Below are 5,876 nucleotides of genomic sequence, written 5' to 3'. Positions count from 1 at the left end.
TTCCATTGGCACGTCACCGCAAATTGATTTTTTTAGCACGACAATGCACCCATCCCACTCAGCCAAGGCTACGACATCCTACCGTAAGTCATTAAGTATTGGTGGAGAAATTTAATGACATGACCGCCTTGCTCTCCAGATACAAACCCAATTGAGCAGCTCTGGTCAATAATAAAGATGAAAGTTTATAAAGGAGATGTTCAATTTTCATCGAAGGATGAAATTTGGAGAAAGATTTGAGAAGTTTCCTGTAGTATCCCATCATCTCAAAACCGGCGATAGACATCATCAGTTGACAAGAGACTTTTCAAAGTGATTTTGAAGCATGGGAGATATGTTGAAAAATAAATATTTCTTTAAAAGAAATAATGTGAAATTCGTCCTTGTTTCTGGTCAATATTTTTCATACATATGTTCTTTATTTCATATAAATAGAATTATTAAGTTAGAATATTGTTTTATTACTGAAAATATCCATTTTTAGACACGTGCTATAAAGTGATACACACTTAAATTTACCAGAAAATAGAAAAATTAGCATAACTTTCAAAATATTTGTTCAAATTCCACAAAAATCACGGAAATAAGGCACCTTGTTATGTTCTTTCAGTGTACCAAATTTCACTTTTCATAGCAATTTCAAAATTTAAAAAATATTAACCTGAAATAAAGCGATACACATGGTTTATATATAAGAATACAATTTAAGACTGTAAATTATACTTTGCACGAATTTATTGCTAAATAAAGAGATACACAAGGTTTATATATATATATATATATATATATATATATATATATATATATATACATCTATACTAACAAAAGTACCCGTTGTTGACTGGGTTCCAAAACAGCCAACGGAAAATGGACTCTGAAAATATGATAGGTTATGAAAAGGAAAGGTTGTAAAGAGATAGCGTCGAATTTGGGGCTATCAAACCAAAGCAAAATATGATGAAAGTTAAAATAAAATAGATAAACCCCAGAATTTATTATACCATACCTGTTCACACGGAAACACTTATCACAATATTCTGTGGATCTATATAAAAAAAAAACCTTGTTAAACGTTGTGACATATTTCCATTCTATGGAGGTCAGGTGCGAACGAGCACCCCATAATTTTATTATACCATATTTCTTCAAACTGAAACATAATTATCAAAGTATACTTGCGCAGATATATATATGAAAAGTCTTTATTAATGTTTGTGCCTATTTCCATTATATGGAGGCCAGGCGCAAACGCCGACCCCATAATTTTATTATACCATCCCTATTTAAGTTAAAACATACTTATCAAAGTATTCTTATGTACATCTATATCAAAAACACTTGTAAACTTTTTTTAAATTTTTAAATGTTTTATTTCCATACTTTGCGGACCAGGCGCGAACGCAGACCCCACAATTTTAATGGACCACCGTTCTGCCAGATCAAGCATACCCATTCCTGTGTCTCGATACATATTCTATCATTATATGTAATCAGTTTTTTAAAATAGTCAACCATATAGGAGCCTATTCGTGACCAGACATACGCACACACACAGACATTCAGCTTTATATATATATATATATATATATATATATATATATATATATATATATATATATATATGAACATACTCGTTACAAAAAGGTTAAGGTTAATTCACTGAACAGAAAAGCTCCGCAACAGTTTTACCCCTTCTTATGTAGATTAAAACGAAATATAATAATATTAAACATTGTGTCTAGAGCTCATATTCAAATTTTCAACAAAATCAATAATATGATTTTATCCGAGAAAATGTCTAAAGTTTAAGACTTGAGCTTAAGGTTTCTTAGAAAGACATTGAAATTCAGTAAAACTCGTACAATTGGCGTCTAATTATAATAGGTTAAAACGAATGCAAATACCGAATATCTTAATTTAGAAATCAGAAAAGGGTCCATATTATATAATCAAAAACTTTTTTAAATTATTAAAATAATACATGAAAATATATAAACATGTACACATATTAAACTAATATATATATATACATATGTATAAAAACATTAAAAATTATTTATTTATATTTACAGGCACTATGCTTTCGCTATCATCTGTGAAAGAAATGACTATTACTACTGGTGTAGAAAACTGCACCTATCTACAAAAACACATTTGACTCCGTTTGCTAGCACGATACTTCCAGGCCAGGATCACTTATCACGAGAATTAAGCGACATCTATATATATAAAAGCGAAAATGTATGTATGTATGTATGTATGCATGCATGCATGTTTGTTTGTGTGTATGTTTGGATGTCTGCTAAAAAATTTCGACAGACGCGACGAAAATTCAAAAACTCGGTATCACATCGAAGCTCCATCCTTTGCTAGAAAAATATCGAAAAATTGGCCAAAAATGTTAACTTTTTCACCCCGAAATCGACAATTTTCGACAGGGGGAGTCAACAAAAACGGCCCCCTCGTGACAATGACCGATTCTACGCATGCGTCAGATGACATCGTGACCTGATTTACTTTAAATAGTTGAAAAACCGAATAAATTTCATGAACGTCGCCTTAGCTCAGTTGATTAAAACCTTGGTTCATTATCTAAACGTTTTTTGTTCGAATCGTGTTGTGAGATGGGTTTTTTTTCGATTTTTTAATGTTAATATCGAAACAGGCTTATTTAAGCCATTTTCCACGTGTTCGTTTTTCTGTTTTCATCGTTCATTTGCGTTACGTTAGTTTTTTTTTTGGTGTTTTTCCCCCGCTTAGTGTTAACGTTGTTTTCTTTTTTACTTCGCTTATAACAAACAAACATACGTCGTCGTCGTAACGCTCGACCACTTCCGGCCGCACACCTGTCGATTTGGTTCTAAAATAAATTCAAACATCTTTCACTAACTCATTCTGGCTGGCCGATTTTATTTTCAAACTTCGCCTCAGGGCTTCGGGTTCGATCCCCCCCGGGTTCTTTTTTATTTAACACCACACACACCTCCAAACACCCGGGAATCGCCGTTCAACATAAATGCCCAATGCGAGAAAAATAGTAAAAATAGTAAAGTTGAAATCGTGAACATTGCATAACGCTATTTGATGTCCATGTTCAAATGTTTGTTTGTTTGTACTAAAAAACAACAATATCTTTTCAAAAGTGGTCAAGACATAGATAAAGCTTTTATAAGTAAAATTATATAAGCATTAGAAAATCTCTACGCGGATTAATCTACGTCTACGTTACGTGTGAATCGTCTCAGGAGTGGTTCAACAATAGTTTAAAGAATGAAATGAAAGACTAATATAATCAAAAAATAAATAAAAATAAAAAAGAAATATGAAATGAAATTAAACAAAAATTATAAAAAGATAACTAAATAAATAAATAAAACTAAAAAAGTTATTTTCTAATATGACATCGTTATATTAAACAACCAGATATTATCAACGAACTAATTAGGAATCTGCGAATTCATTAGAGACGTCATATTGAGTAAAATGTTTTCATTTTCCTGATAAACAGTGCCTATCAGAGTAAGAGAATTGGTTACAGCAGGCATAGAAGCATTTGTCGCCATGCATACATTTTATAGTGATCCCTTCTCTCTCAAATAGTTGACTTTGAACTGGGAAAATTCTATAGCGCATATGCAGCAAGCATCCCGCTGTGCCAACCGCTGTAATGAAGCGGTACGCTTTCTTGGTAACATAGCGCGTATGGCATGTGTGAGAAAACCAGCAGCAGCTGTAGGATAGGTGACTAGCGAAAATATTAGCAGCAGTCGTTAAAGCACGTATGCAAATTAGTAAATGTGCACGCGCTGACGTCACGAGAAGAAGATAGAGAGAAAATTTTTTAAAAAGGACAGCACGTGATCTAGCAACAGAAGCAAAGTGCGTATCAGAGAAGATGGATATGTGAGGTGGAGGGCTAAAAAGCGTTGTCTAGGGCCGGCGCCAGGTGGCGAGGAGAGAGACTTTTAAAAAGCACATATGTGGTAGAGTGTTGTAAAACACATAGGTGTGCGAAAGATAATGAAATGCGTTATTTAAAAAAAAAACAAATAAATGCATTTCCTTTATACTTTTAAAATGTCGAGTCGGATTTTTATTTCTTTTCTTTTTGTTGGTTCCTTTGCGACGGTACCAGACAACGTGTAAGTCTGAGTGGTTGAAATGTAACGCCGCAGTTAAGTGTAACGGCCATAACAACTACAAATAGACAAATTAACACTATAAAACTATTATAATGGTGCAATCGCTGCATAGTGTGATGACCAGAAAACGCATTGAATCGCAGAATTAGGAACTCGCGGTTTCTAGTAAATAATTGTGTGGTGAACAATCTCTTTGCTAGTATCGATAAGTCTGAACTTCTTGCTCCGTGATCCCTTTTTAACTCCACATTGAGCATCAAAAACCTTCTGAATTACCCACTATAGATAAAAAGCATACTTGATGTTCAGATCACCACTGAGAATTTTCAACCAGATAAAAAAAAACTTAACATATCCAAAGTATGTTAACCTGATCTTATCCCTGCTATAATAACAAAAAAAAAATGATCTGCTGAAATTCTCTCCATCCTCTTCAGCAAACGCCTTGCCGAATTTCGCTCTATAAAACTGCCTCAGTGGTAACATTTTCCAATACTTCTCGCAAAAGAGATGACCTGCTAAATTATCGCTCTATAAGTCTCCTCCTAACTTCGCAAAATCTCTTCCAACCATTAATCAAACTATCGATGTTTTATTAAGCTTCCCTCTGACGAACATTATGCATTTAAGCAATCACATTCTACTGCCGATATTCTAACGCCCGTGTTTAAACTCATATTACATATATTTTTTATATAACGCCTTTGATAAATCTAGCATGGAGGTCTTCTCATAAAAATTGATTAGTACGGTATTACTGGACAAGTGTTTCAAAATAAAATCTTCCTTGCTCGCACTTTTAAGGGTTTTTTTTGCCTTCTCGATTTCAAGTTATTTATTAAAATTGACGTGAACACCAGGATACTTCAATTAAAAGTCAAATATGAACAGGTAAAATTATAGAGGAATTAAAGGCTAATGAAATGAAATATAGGGTTTTTAAACAGTTACATTCAATTTAGCTTAAATTCGCGGTTTTTTGAAAGTGACAAATGCGGACTTTCTTTTTGTCACCACTATATATATATATATATATATATATATATATATATATATATATATATATATATAGATTGATAGATAGATAGATAGATAGATAGATATAAAATTAAAAATTTAGTACGTGAAATGATTAAATTTGACTTCAGCAAATAAAGTGTAAACCATTATAATTATTTGCTAATATTTTCTCCGCTGAAGAGATGGTAGACATCGAAATCCTATAGGATAAGGAGTTATAATATTTCAAATGTATTCTTTGTCTTACATAGAATAATTAAAATCTTTTCATTTGAAATTTAAGCATTTCACGTCATAAATTTTTAAATTTATTGAATTACTAAAATTTGATTTATTTGCTCTATCTTGTATATCGAGCAATCTTTATTTAGATGGGATAGTCATAATAGAATATTACTGGCAATAATATTTTGTAAGATCTATAATCACAGGTTTCCATACCAGTTGATTTGTTAGATAACTTTATTCTAAAGTATATATATATATATATATATATATATATATATATATATATATATATATATATATTTAAAAGAGTGTAGCCATCAACAATTGTGGGTTTTTTTTAAAGGTTTTCATCATATTTTTATTTTAAAATATTTTTATAACGCGTTTCGAGCTTAGGGTGTGATCTCTTCAGATATTTTCGTAAAAAGTTTTTCTTTAAAATGGGAGTTTGTGAATATGCCTCCGCTGATATTAAATATGTTTTTC

Source organism: Euprymna scolopes, chromosome 14, assembly GCF_053919585.1.
Source record: "Euprymna scolopes isolate OS-2025 chromosome 14, ASM5391958v1, whole genome shotgun sequence".
Taxonomy (NCBI): domain Eukaryota; kingdom Metazoa; phylum Mollusca; class Cephalopoda; order Sepiida; family Sepiolidae; genus Euprymna; species Euprymna scolopes.
This window is presented reverse-complemented; position numbering follows the sequence as displayed.